The following is a 21,141-nucleotide window of genomic DNA, read 5'->3' as shown; positions in this document are numbered from 1 at the left end:
AAAGGCAATTCTGGTGAGAGCTCAGAAAGAAAAGAAGAGCTGTAGGGAAAGCTCCCATATTCTTAGAGAATACATAAAGAATCATATACAGAATGTTGGTAAAAATATGGATGGTAAACACCATTCTCATGAGGTCTCAGATGGGAATAAGGAACATGTTATTGGACAACTGAGAAAAGGCAATTTTTGTTATAAAGTGGCAAAGAACTTGGCTGAATTGTGTTCGAGTTCTAGTATTTTGTGGAAGGTAGAACTTGCCAGTGATGAAATTGGATATTTAGCTGAGGAGATATCTAAACAAAGTGTTGGAGGAGCAGTGTGGTTCCTTTCGACTGCTTATCCAGTCACACGTTGCATAAGGACAGTTCAGTCAATGAGGGACCGCATATACAACAGTGGTCTCATAAGATTAGCATCATGTAGCCTGGGTGTGTAGTAGGCTGTACCATCTAGGTTTGTGTAAGCACTGTAGCGAAGGAAGAAATTTTCTTCTACCCTTCTAGGTTCTTCTTGCTAGTCTAAGAATTAAATTGACATGAGATAGATTAACAGGAGAAAAACAAACAAGTTTAATAACATATATAGGTGGGAGAAACCCAGGAAAACTGAGTAACTTGCCAAAATGGCTGAAGCGTTCATCTTAAATACCATCCTCAGCTAAAGAAAAAAGATGTTAAGGGTGGCGAGAGTCAGGGACTTCAAGGGAAGGAAGGCAATTCACAGGTAGGTGAACAGGAGCAAACGTTTGGAAAACAAGTGTTTGTTTGGCCACACAGAAACAGAAGAAGACAGAGGCTAACAAACAGCCTTTTCCAGATTCCTACCTGTCCACCACCTAGTTCACGTTATGCTAAGGTGATAGCTCACTTCCTGAGATAGGTTTTTTATCTGAATTCCTTTAGGCAGTTAAGGGGAAGGTAATAACAAAAACTTTCCAAGTCTTTTGTTTCTTAAAAATAATCAGCCTAGGGACCGGCCCAGTGGCACAGCGGTTAAGTGCGTGCACTCTGCTTGGGCGGCCTGGGGTTCACAGGTTCGGATCCCAGGTGCGCACTGATGCACTGCTTGTCAAGCCATACTGTGGTGGCGTCCCATATAAAGTAGAGGAAGATGGGCACTGATGTTAGCCCAGGGCTAGTCTTCCTCAGGAAAAAAGGGGAGGATTGGCATCGGATGTTAGCTCAGGGCTAGGCCTCCTCAAAAAAATAATAATAATAATAATAATAATAATCAGCCTAAAATAATCCTCATGTTAAAGAGAACATTGTGGCGTGGCAAATTTTGTTCCCCTTTAGTACACTCTGTGATAGTCACACAACGACTAGATCGCCTCACAATGCATTTCTCAGAATGTATCCCAGTCAAGTGACACGTGACTGTAGTAAAATGTGAGAAGAGAGAGATGGCTTGAAGATGGAATTATTAAGCAAAAAGGAACTGGAACTTAAAAATGTGCAAAGTTCTCATATCGCAAAAAATGAGAAAGCACGTTTGGAAGAGAACACTTAGGGTGCGGCCAAGTGACTGTGTGATAAGGAGGTTAGCATGGGTGTGAACCGCCATGTAAGAAGCACTGTAAATGTCTGACTTTTGAAGATCAAGCTGAGATAAGAGTAGGGGAGAGAGGGCAACTTAGCAAACATTTACTGTCTTACGGACCGGACGAGTCTCTGCAGCAGACGGTTTCACAGCGCATCTCACAGCGTGTCCTGACAGAGGTATCTGCTTACTTCATTGTTCAAAGCCTGTTTCCCCCAAGGGCAGGGCAGGCGGTGTGTGGTTTTATTCTCCCCTCTACACCTAGTCCCAGCACAGAGCTTAGCACACAGTAGGCGCCCAATAGATATTTGTTAAATTAAAAAAAGGTGTATAAATAGGCAAGTTCTTGCCTTTAATAAGCTCGTAATCTAAAAGGGAAGGCAGAAAAACATGCAGCTTGAATACAAGACAGAATGTAATAAATATTGAATAGAGGTACAAGGAGAGAGAGGCTAATTCTGATGGAGCTGTCAGGGATGGGTCACAGAAGAAATGTCATCTGAGGTGGGCCTCACAGGTTAGCATTTCAACAGGTAAATATGGGGAGCACATTCAAGGCTGAGGAAACTAGAGGAAAGGCACAGAAAAGGGAAATTATCTGGCAAGTTTAGGGCACGGTATGCGGCTGAGTGCCAGGGCGCGTGTACAGCATGTGCGGTGCACAGCGGGAAATCAGGCTGGAAGAGTTGGTTCCAGATCGCAAGGACCTTGAAAACCAAGTTAAGGAGGTCTCCTAAGGGTTTTGAGGAGGAGGTGACTTTGAGTCTATGAAAGAGAGTTTGCTAGTGTATTCAGTTCAGTCTTTCCGGCCAGCACGCCTTCCTCAGGCACCCCCAGCTTTAGGCAGTAAACAGAGCCTCTGAGGGGAACGCGACCAGGCGGCAGCCCGAGTAAGCGGCGGAGTCGCCAGACGTCAAGGCCGTTCTCGGCAGCACGCAGGCTGCGTTCCCGCCGGGAAGCAAACAGAACGGCGTGTGAGCCAGCGCGTCCTCTCCGCGGGGAGGGCAGGGCCCGCGCGCGGCGCCGCGCGAGCGCGCAGACGCACAGACGCGGCCCGCGGCGCCGCCCCCTCCGCCGGCGAGCAGGCAGCACCCTCGGCCTCGGCTGCGTGGGAGGGAGGCGCTGCGCGCGCACGCTCTGCGCCTGCCGAAGGAACCCTTGCCATAGCAGAAGGGCCTTCTTATCTCCACAGGCCGAGTCAGGTAAAGGAAGAGTGAAGGGTGGAGGGCAGACAGCAACACTTAAAAGGACAACTGTTTGAAAACAGAGTGCTTTTCATTAGGTCTCTGCAGCTGTTTAAATAACGGAAAATGACTTCATTCCCATTAACACACACATGCATTAGGACCTGTTGTTCAACTCAGCCTCACTTATCTCCCCCTACTACTCTGGACGGCTTTACGCGCGAGAGAGGAAAAGGTCCTTCCATATGATGCAACTTGAAAGATGCCAGGAAGTCCTGCTTGACCTAAAAGGCATGCACGTCAGAGTTACATCGACTCAAAAGTTCTACCGTTACAGATTGATTTCTCTGGCTTAATCATTGCCTTGGGGGTGAGGGTGGATTCCCCTTTAAATACTAATTACTCTGAGAGGAGCAAGCCCCCCATCCCCCTAATATCTTGGTGCAAGTGGTTTTCTTAGGCTGCTTCCTTTAGTCGCTTTCTACTTTTAAAATATGGTAAATGATGTAAAGAAAATTTAAGAGACGTTTCATCCTTTCCAGCTCCTTGTTATTACAAGTATTTGCTTCTAAAAGAAATATACTCGCATGTGTACACGTGACTGTGCTTTTTGTTTGTTTTGCATTTAGCAACAGGCAAAAACAGTTAACAGTCTTTAAAAAACTCAGCCAAGCAGAAAATTGGGAACAGCAGCAGCTGTGAGAAGAAACGTGTGCACAGAGTACAGATGAGTTTCCCTCCCGCTAGACCCTCCATCCTTCTCGGTCACCAGAGGCCCATCGAGAGGCAGCTGCTCCGGTGCTGGCGGCGACGATGCTGGAGAAAGACGGAGGGAGAGGCAGTTACATGAATGGTTTTAGAAGCTCCTCAATGCTTTGAGTCTTTCTACTCCTAGGTACTCACCCAGCCGCTGGATGGGCAGGCCGTGGCTCTGAAGAGACGACGCCCTGGCCCTGCCGCTTCCTGACGGGCCGTATCGGGCAAGTCACTCGGGCTTTGTGATCCTGATTTTCTCACCTATAAAGTGATGATAATAATGTCTCCCTTGCAGAATAGAAGCAAGGACTAAATGTAAGAAAGCAATTTATAGAATGGATATTGCTATGTACAGGTGAGTTATTTTTCCAAATAGATGGCTCCACTCAAGATTACAAAATATCCCTGACAAACAAGTCCTCCTGGATGATTCCAACAAGAGTCTGAAAATATGAATAGGAATTAGCCAGACAAAGAAGACGGAGACCATTTGTGATCAGAGAGGACTTGTGTTTTCAGTGAGCAACACGCACACAAAGAAACATGAGGCATGCAGTTGGCAGGGCAGGCTGGGGCGTGCGGACAGGGGAGAGATGAGCCCTGGGTGGTTTGGCTCAGCAGTACAAACGTCAGGCTTGAGGCAGGCAGTGGCAGGAGCTCAATCCTGCAAGGCATCATATGCCTTGTTAGGGAGCTTGGATTTTATACCCGAGAACAGTTTTATCCATTGTGTTCAGTGAAATTTTAACAAATGTATATTTTTAAGTCTCTATAGTCAAGCAAGTTCAGGATTAAATAGTTAATCCTTTTTCTTTACTGCAGGACTTCTCAGAGCCTTTAATATGCTCTATGACTCTTCAATAAGGGAATGTACTCGCAATATTTCTTCACATTTGACCACAGGACCTTTTCCTGACCTCTACTCTCTCTTGAACTCCCACTGCTCAAGGATTTCCATTTTCCGGCTCCACACATTGGGAAATGCTGCCACCGCACAGAGCCATTTGTCAGGTTCACTACATGGCTGTGCTTGTAAAAGGTACTGTGGCTTTGCCAGCTTTTTCTGATCTCTGTCTGTGCACCAAGACACCCCTCCAAACCTCCTCTTCACCTGCGCCTGGCTTCCTCCCCCAGTGAATGAACTCACTTCCAACTCTACAGAAAGGATGGAACCCAAGCTGGAGGCCGCCTCCTGCTGCACTCTTGAACACATCTATGTCTACAGACTCTGCACTAGCTGGTCTCAGAGAGGTTCTTCCTTCCCAAAGTGGATGCCAACATTTTAGTCTACGAAGAGGAAAGAATCATCAGAGAGGAAAGGCTACCTGTTCGAGGTTGGAGAGTTAGTTAGAGGCAGAGCTCTGGCTGGAACATACATCTCCTGATGCCCTTTCTGCAGACCATGCTGCCATCCAAACGCCCCCCAGGAGGTAGTCCCGGTCCCAAAGGCCCAAGTACATGACAGATGCATGTTGTTAGTACAGTTTTTATACTAGCACAAAATTACTTGTCATACTGTGAATATCTGCAGGTAGTAATCTGTCAAACTTCTTTTACTAGAACTATTTTGTTTCCTTCTTTTTCACTGCACTGTTTGTTCAAGAGAAATCACTCCAGTCCTAGGACTACCCAGGGATTGGTATAATGCTTTCCGTCCAAACAATCCAAACTAAAACTAATTTATTCAACTGCCTTTCACAGGAGCACCATCTTTTTTTTTCTTTTTTCCAGCATTTTCTCTGGGTTCCCACTGTGCTGAGGATTCTCAGTCGGTGAAAATAGAGGGGGACCATGCATGCAGAGCCCGGGAAGTGGGGGGCTCCCTCATGTCAGCAGACAGCGAGCTCTACTCTCCTCACCAGATCCCCACAGGCGTTCCCCCCATGGAACCAGACTCATCCACTTAAAATTTTGGATTTAGAGACAACATACGAACAAAATAGCCATTTCAAGCCCTTTGCTAGAGGCGGGGCTCTTGGCGTCAATTCAGTTCAACATCTTTCTTTCTCCACTCTTCCTTTCTCTTGGTGTTTAGAGTAGAGCTGTTCTGGGCTTTTTTCTTCTTCCAGGTACTTTTGGGTAGAATTAGTTTTTGTTTATTTGTTTTGAATACATCTTTAAAATCCGTCTGACTGTTTTTGAAGTTTTCAAAGCTCGTCGCTGCTTTAACCACTGTTTCCAGGCGCTGTTTCAGTGCAGCCGCTTTGAAGGAACGGGGCCTTGAACTTCAGAGCTGGCACACACATGTCCTGAGCAAGAGCGCTTGTTCTCCACGTTCAGAGCAATCTGATTTGGAAGGAACGAGAGGTTGCTTGTGTTTAAAAATAGCCAGCTGAATATGGGAGGCTTTTTCCAATTACTGTGCAAAAATACTTTCAGGACTGATTAGCCCCCGAACCACAAACTACAAATGTTTTACAGCTTGTGAGCATAAATATATTCTGAGATAATCTGGGACATTCATTCAAAAATTATAACTTGAACATGACAAAACCCAAGGCTGAACTATTTGGTCAAGTCAAATAGTTAATTCTTAACGAAGAATATAATTACTATATATAATTTAGTGTAACCATAATTTATAGGGTCCACTTACCTTTTCAAAGAATATCTATATCTGCTGAATCATTTAATCATCCCAGCAGCTTTGTCTCCAATTTCTTTCTAATTTAATCCATCTCATACTGCTGCTAGGGATATTTGCCCATAACACATCTGTGAAGCTATGACAGATAAAGGAATTTATGGCATTTGTAAAAATGATTAGAATGGTGGAGTATGGGATTGAACCTAGGCAAGAAGGGAGGCATTTCTGAGGATCCTGGTAGATAGTGAGAAGGTGGGGTCAATGAAGTGGAAGTCATGATAAGATTGAAGGACTTTTCTAGTAGGGATATTTGAACAATTAAACTAGAAGGATATGGATGGTCTGGGAGCTTGATATTGGCATTCAAGATTTTAGAGGTGGTGCAATGGTCCAGGGTACAACTATTGGAGTGGGTGACTGAAGTGGAGGGGAAGAAAAGATCATTTGAGACAAGGAGGTGAAGAAACCGAGATGCCAGGGAATTGAAATGGCCTTTCCTGGGAATGTCAAAGTTACAAAGAGTGACAGAATGTGGAGTGGGGAGGAAGACTGGGAACCAGTGAATGAAAAGGAGTGGCTGGGAGATGGAAGAAACAAGAGAGGTAGGATGCCCGAGTCCCATGAACGTCAAAGGGCCAAGGTTTTGCAGGAAAAAGGGGAACAATGTTCTGGAGGTGGCAGAGGGAAGCAAGGAGGACATTCACCTTACCTCTGGGCCCCTGGTTATGTGGAATGCGCAAGAAAAAAACAGCCTTTGATGGCCGTGGGAGAAGGTCTTCAGAGAACCTCCATATTTCAGAAGAGTCTTATGATATGGAAACGTTTCAGGAGGGAATAGAAGGCGCGCTGGATCAAACCAGGGCACATAGGAGAAGTGTAGGGTGAGAGCTCGGGTGGCGGGGGACGGGGCTGCTCTGTCCTCTGGAACCGTTGAGGTGGAGGGACATGTGCACCTGCTGGCCTCATAGAGGAGTGGGTTCAGCTCCCACACGGGGCCGAGTTCCGCCCTCAGTGTCCAGGGCAGCGGCTCTCCCTCTGCATCTGCGTCCTCACAGATTCTCCCACCTCTGAACTCTGCCCCCAGTGCTCCTCCTCGTGAGATGCCCTATTTTAGTCTCATCTGTCTTGAATGCCTGACACAAATGCCACACTTGTTGCAAAAACCTGCAAGACATTTCCACTCAGAAACAACCCCCACTGCCTCTGCATTTATGTAAGTGGAACCAGATATGGAATTCGAAATGGAATGTTTTAAAACAATTTTTTCCCCTCCTCAGCAGAAAACGTTTTTTCTGTGCATTCTTGAGGGAGGGTGATATATCTTCAAGTAGGCCCCTGTGTTGCTCAGGCCCGCACACTTCCCTTCCAGAAAGGGAAACAAGTTTTGTGTTGCCCAGGGTCAGGGTTCCAGTGTGATGGGCCACCGAGCCCCCGCTAGGAAGGAGCAGAGAATGAGGCTTTGGTGAAGGAGGGCTAAGCAGGGGGTGACGGAAGCTGGGGAGGAGCCGAGGAGCCTGGGAAAGGGACAAGGTGGGGTGCCAGCTCACAGAGTTCAGATCCGTGTATCCATCCTGGGGGCCGGGGGAGCCCGCTCTTGGGGGGCTCGGATGAGGGGTGGGGCAGGGACTGTGCAGAACCAGAGCCTAGACCAGGCCTGACTCGAGCTCCCTCCTGAGGGGCCGCCTCACCCCGTCGTACCGTCCGCTACCCAGGGAGCTGCGGTCGCTGGCTCCACCATGTTCCACAGCCCCCAGCAAGGGGACTGGGGCATGTGTGGTAGGTGCTCAGGAGAGGTTTACTGAGTTAATAAAACGTCCTGTGAGGGAGGTGGGATAGGTGTCATCCTCTGTACTTTACTCCTGGAGATTCTGAACCATAGCAAGGTTAGGATGATATCCACATGTTTACTTAAACAGTAGCTGCCCCAGAGCGGGAGCAAGAACTCAGGCTCCTCGGGACTGGCATCATTGCTCTCGGCTGTCTCAGCTATACAGCTCCCCGAATGAACAGAACTAGGGTATGTCAGAAAAGAAAGGCAGAATTTATGATTCTGTGTTAAAATTATCCCTTTTATACAGAGATAATTTCCTGTGAAACTTATCCCTTTTGTTTGCATAAATAAAAGGCCACCTAGAGACAATTTCCTGATGTGAAGACTCCAGTAACAGCAGTGTAGAGGCTGGAGTGACTGTGGACAGGATATGGGATGTGATATGCAAGGTTAGAGTAGTTGTAGAGGTAGGCTGGGATTATGAGTAATCCTCCCTGACTTTTCTTCAATAATTGGTGTACTCTCTTTATGTTATATTTTCAATAGAAATGCTTAAGAACATCTCAACTTTCAGTAAGGCAACAACAAATAGCATTTGTTGAATTGCTGTTAAAAAGAATCTCTATAGATAAAAAATATTCTCTTGTCTCAGCTCCTGGAAGACAGGAAGAATGTTCTGTAGGTCAGAGCAGCATCAGAGGCCCTCCCACACTGAAGGCATTCACTTGTGATGCAAAGGCCCTGGGTACTGGGGACTCTATGGGTTGAATGCCACTGTCGCAGGTGCCTTTTGTGACCTCATTCACTGAAATGCCATTGAGTGGGAAGCAGAAGAGATGACTAAGGAGCTGGGGAAGGGGAGAGAGGTGAAGTTGCATGTGATATTTGCTTCTCATCATGATCAAATACTACCCATCGCCAGTCTCTCCCTTCCCAACTCTCATCAGCTGTCACCCTGACACCTCCAGCTGGCAGGTCCTGAGCAAATTCTGACTAAGGCAGATGCTATCTCAGGATATTCAGATCCAGCAGTGCAGCAACTCGAATTAGACTTGCTGCCAAAGGCTGCAAGGCCTGCGGGGCCCAAGGCATCCTCATGCCCCCCAGGTCAGAGCTTTCCCCTGAGTCCTGCATGTAGAAGGTTAATAAAAGTTAAGCCTGAACAAATTATTTCTGCTCTTAGAAGGTGGTACAGTGGTTACCTTTAGGGTGTGTAGGTAGTGCCTGGATAGGAGCAGGAAGGAATTTCTGGGGTGCTAGTCAGGGTCTCTTCTGTGATCCGGGTGTTACCTGGGTGTGTCTAGTTTGTGAAAATCCATTAAGGTATTGTACACTTAGGTACACTTGTCTATATGTACAATTCAATAAAAAGTCAAAAGGAAGGAAGAAAAGAAGAGAATGGGGGTGAAGAGAGAGGGGAGGGAAGAAGGAGGGAAGAAAGGGAAGGCTGATTGTAAAGCCAGATTGAGGAGCTTGAACTTGATTGAATAGGCAATTGTGTTCCACTCTAGATCCTTCTGTCTGGGTGTGACATGACAATAGCATTATTATAGGAAGATGAATTTGACTGTGGAGAGCAGTTTAAGTGGGATGAGGCAGAGGCAAGAAAATGAGGAAAGAGCTAGAGTGGCCTCAGTCTGGGTGATGGGGACTTAGATTAGATTGTTATCAACAGTGGTGATGTATAAGAGAGTAGGGGGACCATTTGCAACAAAAAGAGCCAGTTTCAAGGTAAGCTATTACATAAATGAACCAATATGCAGCACGTGCTGTAGGTGGCTTTACATAAGCTAACATTTAATACTGTGTTGCACAGTATTAAAACTCGCTTTCTTTATTATTATTATTTTGTGTGTGTGTGTGTGTATGAGGAAGATCGGCCCTGAGCTAACATCTGCCAATCCTCCTCTTTTTTTGCTGAGGAAGACTGGCCCTGGGTTAACATCCATGCCCATCTTCCTCTACTTTATGTGGGACGCCACCACAGCATGGCTTGACCAGCCATGCGTAGGTGCATGCCCAGGATCCAAACTGGCGAACCCCGGGCCGCCGCAGGAGAGCCCGAGCACTTAACTGCTTGCGCCACCAGGCTGGCCCCTAAAACTCGCTTTCTTTAAATAGCAATCGTAATTCTTGCCACTATCAGTTGGGCAGGGCCTAGAACAGCCCACGTAGATGTGCTCAGTTCCATGGCTGAGCTCCAGAGCTCTGGGCCTGACCAGCCTTTGCTCCCAGACATGCGCCATTCATCAGGAGGCACCGAGTGAGGGCCTACCAGTGACGCTAGCACAGACGAACCAAATGATGGGCAGCAGGAACCTCATCTTTTTGTTTTGTTTTTGTGAGGAAGATCAGCCCTGAGCTAACGTCTGATGACAATCCTCCTCTTTTTGCTGAGGAAGACTGGCCCTGAGCTAACATCTGTACCCATCTTCCTCTACCTTATATGGGATGCTGCCACAGCATGGCTTCAGAAGCAGTGCATCCGTGGGCACCAGGGATCCCAACCGGCGAACCCCAGGCCGCCACAGCGGAGCGCGCGCACTTAACCACTTGCACCATGGGGCCAGCCCCTGGTTTGGTTTGGTTTTTAATACTTCATGATAATGTTGGTGTCAAATGATTTGCCTACCTGACAAAACTACTAAAATTTTTAAGGCCTGTTCAAAAGATTAATTTAATGGCTGAACATTTGAGATTGAAGAGAATACTGCGTTCCAAAGTTTATAATGAAGATTTTAAAGATTGAATTTAACAGATCAAAGCTTGTCCTTCAGAAAAATAATATGAAGAACATATTAGCACAAGGTCCTTAGCAGAATTTAGATTTATGCAAATCTTCAATTTTCCATAATCCAAAATTACCAAACTCAGAATGACACAAATTTGATGAAATGTAATGCAAACTAACATTTTAGTGCATCTTTCTAGAATTCAACAGAATGTTGACATCTAAATTCACTTTATGCACCTCATTTAATTTCTGCGTGATGAACCAGCAGGCAGAAATAGATGAATCACTGACATATTGACTTTTTTTCCAACTCCCAGGAGGAAAACAAAGGTTCCCAGTCAGAGGCGAGGGAGGCGCTCATCTGGTTCATTAGTTTGCATAAATCCGTGATTATGTGCGCAAGCAATTTGTCTGACTGCACTAACTGTAGTGTCATTTAGCTCTACTGTGTGGCCAATCATTGAAACATAATCTAATTTTATTAAGTTCCGCCCAAGCCTTGTAGAGTCTTAGTTACAAGCCGGCTCTCTGCTCATTAGCCTTGACCTCTGTGGTTTGTTTATTTGGACTTTTTTGGGCCTCCTGCCCCCACGTTGACACCCCTTTGTTTCATAGCCCACACTGTCATTGTGCCCTCTTGACCCGGAGAGAGGCAGATGAATAGGAGTATTGATGCCAGTGTTACAGCTTCTGCAAACAGGCAAGATGCCTGGGTGCTTAGTCACTTGGCTCTGATTTCCTGGGAGACAAAGAAGGGAGGAGGAGAAAGAGGGGACTCAAACAGGTATTCAGGGCCTTCATGGACTCATCACGGAGCGCTGTTTTATGTAGTGTGATTAAACGGCACACCGCACGTAGCAAGTCCTATATGAGCAACGTTTCTTGTTGTTGTCTCCTGTTGGTATCTTGAGCACCTCACTTCAGTCTTGTGCTCCACCTTGAGACTTCGTCCAAAGGTGCTGTATCCCCCTTCAACTCCCTACCAACTGAGCAGCCTTCTACCCGCTTCAAAAATGGCAGGAAAAGAGTCAGATGAAATGATCAGCAAGATGTGTGGTGCTACGTGAGGACGTTCAAAAGAAGGCAACACTTCAGCCTGCAAAGTCGACCAAGTAGCATTGTGTTCAAAAGCTGTAAACTCTTGAGTGGCATGCAGAAGATGAACACGGGTCCCTAAATCTAGAAGTATTCAGACGATAAATGGATTTTGAAGTTTAATGATTAAGCATTTAGGACAAATAAAATGAATTTTTACTTCGCACAGTTGGTAATAAACTTATAAAAGGTTGTGCAGGATATATAATTGCTTTATAAAAAAGTCAAACCTATTTGTTAACAATTGCCCTCAAAATAGCCATTATGAAATTATACAAACTACCTAAAAACTTGGGGAATTATTATACCATAATTTTAAAAAGGAAAAAAGCAGAATTAAAATTAAATGTGTATCACAAATACAGTAATATAAAAATATGGAAGCTTGGGACAAAAGAGGAATTTATAAAAATGAAAATAATTGTCCTTAAGATTTTGGGCAGTGTTTTGTTTTAATGAAAAAGTTATTTAATATAATATTGCTTTAAATTAGTATTTATCTGTTATATAGTTTTCTGTTCTTTTACTTCAACTTTTTGGTGTTTTTATATTTTAGGTACATCTCATAAACAGTATATAGCTGGAATTTTTTCCCTCCCTCTCTCTTTGGTTTACTTTGTTTTTAACTTGTAAGATGGCAACATTTATATTCACGGTGATTATTGACGTATTTAGACTTGGTTACACCATCTCACTTATTACTTTTGTTTGTCTTATTTTTTCTGTGCCTCTTTTTTCTCTTTTTCTTGCTTTTTAAAAAAATTTAATGGGGCTGGCTCAGTGGCATAGTGGTTAAGTTCATACGCTCCTCTTTGGCATCCCAGGATTCGTGGGTTCAGTTCCTGGGCACGGACCTACATCCCTTGTCACCCATGCTGTGGCGGCATCCCACATATAAAATAGAGGAAGTTGGGCACAGATGTTAGCTCAGGGACAATCTTCCCCACCAAAAAAAAAAAAAAAAATTTAACAAGACTCTTCTTCATTTGTTTTTCTTATCCTCTTTTCTTCTTCTGATTTGGAAGCTAAATAGTCTATGACTATTTTTTCAATTATCTTTCTTGAGTAAACAAAGCCTAATTGTACTCAATATCTTAATATTCTCCCCAAAATACAAGAAATTGGAATGCTTTATTTCACAATTAGACATAATTTTTATTATAGCTACATGTTTTTAAATTTATTTGTTTACCATTCCTTCTTATATCTCCAACCTTCCTTCTGGAATCATTTTCCCTCATCTCGAAGTAAATCCTTTAGTAAAGGTGCTAGTGGTGACTCTCTCAGACTTGGATTATCTAAGATGGTTGTTATTTCCCTCTCATGATTAAAACAGCTTTTCTAAGTTTCCATTTAGCTATCGATGATATTATTCCACAGCTTCTGGCCTCTTTTATTGTGTTGAGAAGTCTGCTGTAAGTTTGTCATATCTTTGTGGGTGATCTGCATTTTCTCTTTGGCTGCTTATAAGATCTTCTCTTTGCTTAGATATTTTGCAGTTTCACTATGGTGTATCTAAGTGTAGTTTTATTTTTATTTATTTAAATTTTCTCTCATCAGAAACCTGTTTTTGTTTTTCCATTATCACTTTTCCTCCATTCTTTCTATTTTCTGCCTCTGATTATACCATACATGTGCTGGGCTTCTCATTCTATCCTCCATATCCCTTTATCTCTTTCCCATATTTTCTATGTTTAGGCTCATATATTCTCTCTTCAGCTGCTATTAATCCACTATTTAATCTATCCATTGAGTTTTTAATTTCAACAATTATATTTTTCACTTAAAAAAGTTCTATTGGGGGCCAGCCCAGTGGGGTAGCAGTTAAGTGCTCACGCTCTGCTTCAGCAGCCCAGGGTTCGCAGGTTTGGATCCCGGGTACGCACTGAAGCACCGCTTGTCAAGCCATGCTGTGGTGGCATCCCATATGAAGTAGGGGAAGATGGGCATGGATGTTAGCCCAGGGCCAATCTTCGTCAGCAAAAAAGAGGAGGATTGGCATCGGATGTTAGCTCAGAGATGATCTTCCTCACAAAATAAAAAACTTCTATTAGATTATTTTGTAAATTTAATTGTCATTTTCTTTATTGATCAAATTTATGAGCCCATCTTTTATTTCTATAAATACTTCATATTTAATTATTATGTATTGTTTATCGAATAATTTAAAAATATGAAATCTTTGGGGTTCTAAATCTATTTATTTCCTTTTTCTGTGATGTGATGACTTGTTTATTTGTGTTTTTAGTGGTCTTTTGGAACTCGTATTTACTTCATCTTATAATTTTATTTATTTTTTCCCCCAAAGCCCCAGTAGATAGTTGTATGTCATAGCTGCACTTCCTTCTAGTTGCTGTATGTGGGACGCGGCCTTGAGGCCGGACAAGCGGTGCGTCGGTGCGCGCCCGGGATCCGAACCCTGGCCGCCAGCAGCGGAGCGTGCGCACTTAACCGCTAAGCCACGGGCCGGCCCATACTTGATCTTAAATCATAGAAACCATGCAGATTTTTCCAGAGAGAATTTGTGCCTATTTTTGCTCCTACTGAAACTGGCACTGTTAGTCCCCTCTGAAGACCCCTGTTCATGTCAGAACAGCAGGTTTACCTGACCCTGCTGTACTGGCCTGAGGGCTGGGCTTCTGATGGCAGAACAGCTTTCAGCCTTTGCTCTCAGGGAAACAATACATTTCTCATTTGCTTCCTGCTCCCAGCTCCGACTCTGCGTTCAGCTCACTCTGTGGTTGGGAGGGTGGGCTGGGGAGTCCTTGAAGAGTTCCTTTACTTCTTGTGAGTCCAGCAGTGCATTAAAGCTGTGATTTATCTCAAAAGAGATGTCTTTCTTAACTCAAACTCCTTTAGCACCTAGCACTGTGTTTATTTAATGAATGGATAAGTTATAAAAATGTTATAAAAATAACAACAACATTCATTGAGCATAACCTTGTGCCACTTTTAGAAAGCAGTATCCTGTTTAATCTTCCTGATGACCTTACAAGGTCAATATATTTATTATTACTTGTACATTTTACAAATAGTATGGCAGCTGTGACCCTAACCCAAGTCTGTTTTGCTCCAAAATCTATGTACGTAATTGCTGTGTGTGTTGTTTCAGCATAAATGAATGAATAAACATTAAAAATCATTCATTTGTTCAATTAGTGAATGTTTATCGAGATTCAAACACTGTTCTTAGGTACTGGGGATAGAGCGGTGAAGAAAATAAAAAGAAAGCCTTAGTTGTGTGGAGCTTACGTTATCAAGGATGGAGAGAGATCCCACAAACATGTAAGTAAATATATAAGAAGGAATTTATATATAAATTTATAACATATATCTATAATAAGGAATTTGTATGTATAAATTTGTAATTAAGGAAGGTTAAGATTGCCAAGGGCTTGGCAAAGTTATTACTATTTTACTTTAAGTGACAGAGAAAGTCTCACTAGACGATATTTGAGCAGAATGAATGAATAAGTTTAAATTTTAGCTGTCTTGGTACAACATGAGACAAACTACGTATAATTTAAACATAAAACAAAATAAGATTTTCTTTAACAAAGGTCATTTTCACTAATAAAGATGAATTTTTGAATGTTAATCCATTGCATTTATACTATGATTTCTATTTAAGATAATCAGGTTTCATCTTATTTTTATCTCATCCTAAATCTAGTAGGTTAGAGAATAATGACTATTAACACGAGTTTGCATTCTGATTCATTTCTTCTAAGCTGTGTGATCTTGAGTAAGTTACTTTACGTCTGTGGTCTCAGTTTCTTCATCTTTCAAGTGGGAATAAAATACAGTGTCTTCCTTATACAATTATTGTGAGGATTAAACAAATCAATACATGTAATACACTGTCAACAGTGCCTGTAATAAACACTAGGTATTATTCTCATTTTATAGCTGTGAAAATCCAGATGCAGTTGGTTACTATAAAGCAAGATTGTAAAATCTAAATTCCCTGGTTCCAGAGGGGAAGAAGCCTAACTGCCTACACATGCTTGAATTTTATTTTTGAATCATTTCAACATTCACTTACTAGCATTTACCATGTTCATGCACTGTGCTTTCCTTAGAGCAGGTTAAGTTGCTACCAACGGAAGTCCAGGGTTAAAGTCAACAGAGATATCTGGTTCTGCAAATTTCTTTGTGAAAAGATCGATGGGCAAAACCTTTCTAATTGCATGTTTCCTCCAACTTGGGATTCAAATTGCAACTTCTACCTAGCCACGGAATGACATACAATTCTTAGCATGAATCCAGTGTATTTCATTGGTTTACTGGAAGTACTAGAAATTATTTTCACTAGTTGATGGTCTTTATTTTTGTTTATAATACATAGTAGAATAAATATGAAAGGAAAGCCAAAATAGGAGCCATTCTTTTCCCAGAAGAATCACAAATTGCTCAGGGTTTGGGTGTCAGCTCTGCTTTGTAAACTATCACATTCCCCGCACTGTCCAGTACCGCTGGACAGTCATATGGCTACTGAGCACTTGAAATGTGGCTAGTGCAAACCGAGATGTTCTTTAAGTATGAAATATACACAAGATTTCAAAGACTTGGTGTGAAAAAAAGGTAAAATATTTCATTATTAATTTTTATATTGATTACATATCATGAAGTTAATGTTTGGGATATTTTGGCTTAAATAAAATATATTGTTAAAATTAATTTCACTTGGGGGCCAGCCCAGTGGTGTAGTGGTTAAGTTTGCTCGCTCTGCTTCAGCGGCCCAGGGTTCGAAAGTTCAGATTCTGGGTAAGGACCTAAGAACCGCTCATCAAGCCATGCTGTGGTGGCGACCCACATAAAGTAAAGGAAGATGGGCACCGATGCTAGCTCAGGGCCAATCTTCCTCAGCAAAAAGAGGAAGATGGGCACGGATGTTAGCTCAGGGTCAATCTTCCTCACCAAAAAAAAAAAAAATTAATTAATTTCACTTGTTTCTTTTTACCTTTTTAAATGCAGCTACTAGAACATTTTAAATGACAGGTGTGGCTCATATGGTATTTCTGCTGGACAGCACTGGTCTATGCAGCCACAGTGAATCCTTTCTGACACAGCCCTAGTCCTCCTAGTTAAGATGCTTCCTCCATTACTGTCCTTCACTGAGGGGGTCTGAAGACCAGGAAAATGGTATTTTCAGTTCCTGAATGATAGCTCTGCCAGTTCAAACTTAAAAATTGGTTCACAGCCAAAAAGATGACCTTACTGCACGTTGACTACATTTGCAATGCTCGTGAACAAAGTGCTGATTATCTCAAGACCCAAAATAAGGTTTTTCAGAATTTGCTCATACTTTTCATCTCATTTAACTTGGATTGGGGGCAGAGGGTTTAATGGGGAGACAAAGGGAGCAGATAGAAGGAGAACAGACAGGGATACCTCATCCATTTAAACTCACTAGGAAACTAAATTTTTTTTTTTAATCATCAGATTATCTTGGACTGCTTGGACAAATGATACGCATAATTTAGGTGAAGGTGAATGATATAGTGAAAGATTCTCCAAGATACTTATTTGGATACTCACATTCTCACCATGATTCACCAAATCCAGCAATTATAAAACCCTTCTCTTGGGACCGTAACTGACAGGGATCTATGTATATGACTGAAAGTCAAATTCACTTCTTGCAATTCACACCAACCAGTCAGAGCCAGGGTCACACATGGGTGAGCGGGGCTGGCCTCTCTTGCTCAAGCTAGTGTCGAGGGAAGACAGAGGGTGAAGAAGACACTGGAGAGGATTTTCCACCGACAACCCAGGAAAGGATTTTCCCTGCGTGCAGGAAGAAGAGGCCATAGTTTCTTACATTTAATTATGGGTTCAAGTCCTTTATCCACAATTCGAAAAAAATCTCTGAAAATCAAGAGATTTGTCAGAATTCATTTGAAGGCAAAACCTGACCTGAACTGATGTGGGAGTTTTCAGTCTGTCTTCATCTCACTTAGTGTGATGTTCATACATTGAGCTGCAGACATGCCTGGCATGTTTGGTTATGAGCTGCTGCCCGCCCCCCCGCCCCTGGGCTGTTATATCATATGCACATGTCCGATACAGATTATCTTCAGGAAGTCTGAAACACTTGAACTTTTGAAACACATCTCACCCCATGAATTTAGATAAGGGACTGGGAGCCTATGTGTGGGATACCACAGCTCAGCAGGCAAAGGAGTAACAGAGCTCTCCACCCCTCAGTTTTTCTCCTGACTCAGCCACTTACCCAAAAGTTACTTTTCCCCTCTGTGCTTTAGGTCCTCACTCAGGCAAACCTGCCCTAACTCGGAGGCAACTCAGTGGAGGATTTAACGGTTGCAGATATGCTTTGGATACACTGTGACAGTGTGCCTGCTGTCTCTTTATGATGTGGGCCAGTCTTTGCAAATCTACATGAAATTACAGTAAGTAAGTTTGTCCTCTCTAAACTTACTAAAACAGAAAAAGGATATATAGGATCTTTTTAGTGTAACTATAAAGAGAAAAAGAATCCCGTAAGTTATAAGAAGAGAGTAATGTGTGAAGATGTTGTACTCATGTTAAGATTATAAATTATTTTGAGAAACTGTGCAACATTCTAGTCTACTGAAAGAGTGTGAGTATTCTCAAAGTTCCTATTAAGAATTATGGTTTTAATTGATTTTCATGAAAGATTTTAAGGATTTGGGTAGGAATTGGCAACTAAAATATAATTAGATCTGATTTATCTTGATTAGGACGTTAAAAAAAATCCGACACTGTTTCTTTAACAACACTTCTAATTATCTGGCTTTGGTGAAGGCATTTATGGTTTCTTTCTTGGAAACATTTCCTTAGTGACGATTCATATAACACTCCAGATGGATATTGCATATTTGTTACTGCTTACTGCCCTTTGGACCTAAATTTCATTTTGCATGATGACAGAACTTGAGAAAACTAATCAAAAAGATGTATACTTTTCTTGTCTTAAAAAAACAACTTTCCATTTCTCTCTCCCTGGGAGTGAGTTAAATATGTAACTCTATATATAGCTTACAATATGCAGTGATTCTAGTTAAATATCTGTCAAATTACTATTTGTTTGCTTTGAGTACTATTGCTCTAGTATAAATTCAGAACTCTAGTATAGTCAGCCTACATAATTCATAAGACACACTGTACCTTTCAGACTGTGCACCACACAGAATTTCTACATGCCAGTCTATTTGCAACCTCCTCATCCCTCCTGCCTGCGTGGGGCCATCTTAGTCACGATTTGAAAGTCCGGACAAGGTTAAAATCCAGACAGGGCCCCTCTGCAATACCAGGTCCGATAAGGAAATCGACACCTGGGGACTGCGCGTCATAGCAGGCCGTATCCCACCACCTGGTATGCTGAGAACCAGCCCTGTATTTCTTTTTGGAAAGTTCCTCTATCTTATGGCAGGTTTGTCTCGTTGAGCCACCACCTGGCACCTCAGTCATGTGCTGCCTCTCCTGTCTCTCCTACGGTTCCTACTCCAGCGCAGATCAGGGAGTGGCTGCAAGAAAAGGCTCATCCGACCATTTCCTCCCAAGACTTACACCTTCAGACGTGTTTCTGGGTAATGAGATTTTAAAAAAATTTTTGTGTTTTGCCATTAAACTCAATTCTTGCAGCTTTGTGTTCTTTTGGGAATGAATCCAGAGGAGTGCTGGTGTGATTGGGTCACCTATCCTGACCTCACAGATGACAGAGAAAAGGCCCTGCGTGCATAAATGGGTTATTTTCCTAGGGTGTATGAGACCCAAGCGCTTTTATGGTTATGGTGGTGTTTTGGGTTTTGTTCTTGTTTCCTTCTTTCTTACTTTCATTTCTGCCTGAGTTTTATAAGAATATATGAAAGTTCTGCCCTAACTCAGGCTGAGGGCATTGGCAGGCAGCCCGTACACTGGCCTGTCTGTGCTTTGTTGTGGGTTTTCATGTGCCCCACCAGCACTGCGTTCGATCAGCTTGAACAATTGCGTTTTCAGACTTCTGAGCACGATAGCTGTTGCCCCGGGATTGCAGTGACCCGAGAACTAAGCCCAACTCTGCTTATCTGAGGGGCTCACTCAGTCTGGCAACAGGAATTCTCCACAATTCCTCCTCAGTGGAAATCTATGGTACAGTCTCCTTTATCCCTTCGTTTATTTTCTGGATCACAAACTTGTCTCTCAAGTCCAAATAATAATTTCTGGAGGACATCATTTTTTTTTGCAATGTTTATTTGGGATATTGTTTATGTTACATAAAATTCACCATTTTAAAGTGGTTTTTAGTATATCCAGTGGTTTTCAGTATATCCACAATGTTGTGCAACTGTCACCATTATATAATTCCAGAACATTTTTGTCATTCCCAAAAGAACCTCCATCTCTGTTAGCAATCACTCGTCATTCTCCCTCATCTTCTAGCAACCACTAATGTACTTTCTCTCTGTGTTGATTTATCTATTCTGAACACTTTATATAAATGGAAGCATACAATATGTGGCCTTTTGTGTCTGGCTTTTTTTACCTAACATAATGTTTTCAAGGTTCATTCATGTTGTAGTGTAAATCAGTACTTCAGTCTTTTACATGACTGAATAATATTCCATTGTTTGGATATACCATATTTTGTTTATCTATTTATCATTTGATGGACATTTGGGTTGTTTCCACTTTGGACTATTCTGAAATATTGTTGCTATGAACATTTGTATTCAAGTTTTAGTGTGATTATATGTTTTTAATTCTCTTGGATATATACCTAGGAGTGGAATTGCTGAGTCATATGGTAAGTCTATGTTTGTGAACAAATGCAAAACTGTTTTCTACAGCAGCTGCACCATTTTACAATCCCAGCAGAGATGTATGAGGGTTCCGATTTCTCCACAGCCTCATCAACACTTATCATTACCTTTTTTTTTGATTATAGCCATCCTAGTGGGTGTGACGTGATCTCATTGTGGTTTTGATTTACATTTCCCTAGTGACTAATGATGTTACTCATCTTTTTATGTGCTTGTTGGCCATTTATATATCTTTTTTGGAAAAATGTCTATTCAAATGTTTTGTCTATTTTAAAATTGGATTGTCTTTTTATTATTGAGTTGAAGAATTATTTATGTATTCTAAAATACTCAATACATGATTTGCAAATATTTTCTCCTGTTCTTTTCACTTCTTGAATGTGTATTTTGATCCACAAAAGTTTTAATTTTGATGAGATTCAATTTATCTGTTTTTTTTTGGTTGCTTGTGCTTGTAGGACCCTTTAAAAAAATTAAATCTATGTGGAACCCTGCTATATAAAACAGACAAAAAAGAAAGTTGCTCTTGTGATGCAGAAGCAGGGATCCCATATCTCTGACCACAGCAGGAAACCTGCCACGGCTCCAGGCCTCCATGGCATCTGATGAGAGTATGAAAGCCTTAGGGCTGATCTCTGAATGTCAGTGTTTCACTCATCGCTTTTCCTGGTGCTCTACGTAAAGCAAGA

The 21,141-nt window shown here is 42.4% G+C and overlaps 1 long non-coding RNA gene across 1 annotated transcript in view; it reads right to left on the bottom strand.

Annotated features, from left to right (window-relative positions):
* Positions 1-5,453: 5,453 nt before the first annotated feature.
* The window catches only part of LOC147913372 (uncharacterized), an 89,890-nt gene continuing 74,202 nt past the window's right edge, over positions 5,454-21,141 (bottom strand). Inside the window, exon 3 of the long non-coding RNA XR_015548857.1 lies at positions 5,454-5,765. This is a non-coding gene — a long non-coding RNA (uncharacterized LOC147913372). The remainder of the gene's footprint in view (positions 5,766-21,141) is intronic.

Source organism: Ceratotherium simum, chromosome 28, assembly GCF_057802395.1.
Source record: "Ceratotherium simum simum isolate JZ-2026a chromosome 28, ASM5780239v1, whole genome shotgun sequence".
Lineage (NCBI taxonomy): Eukaryota > Metazoa > Chordata > Mammalia > Perissodactyla > Rhinocerotidae > Ceratotherium > Ceratotherium simum.
The sequence above is the reverse complement of the archived record's forward strand: the minus strand, read 5'-3'. Positions and strand labels throughout refer to the sequence as shown.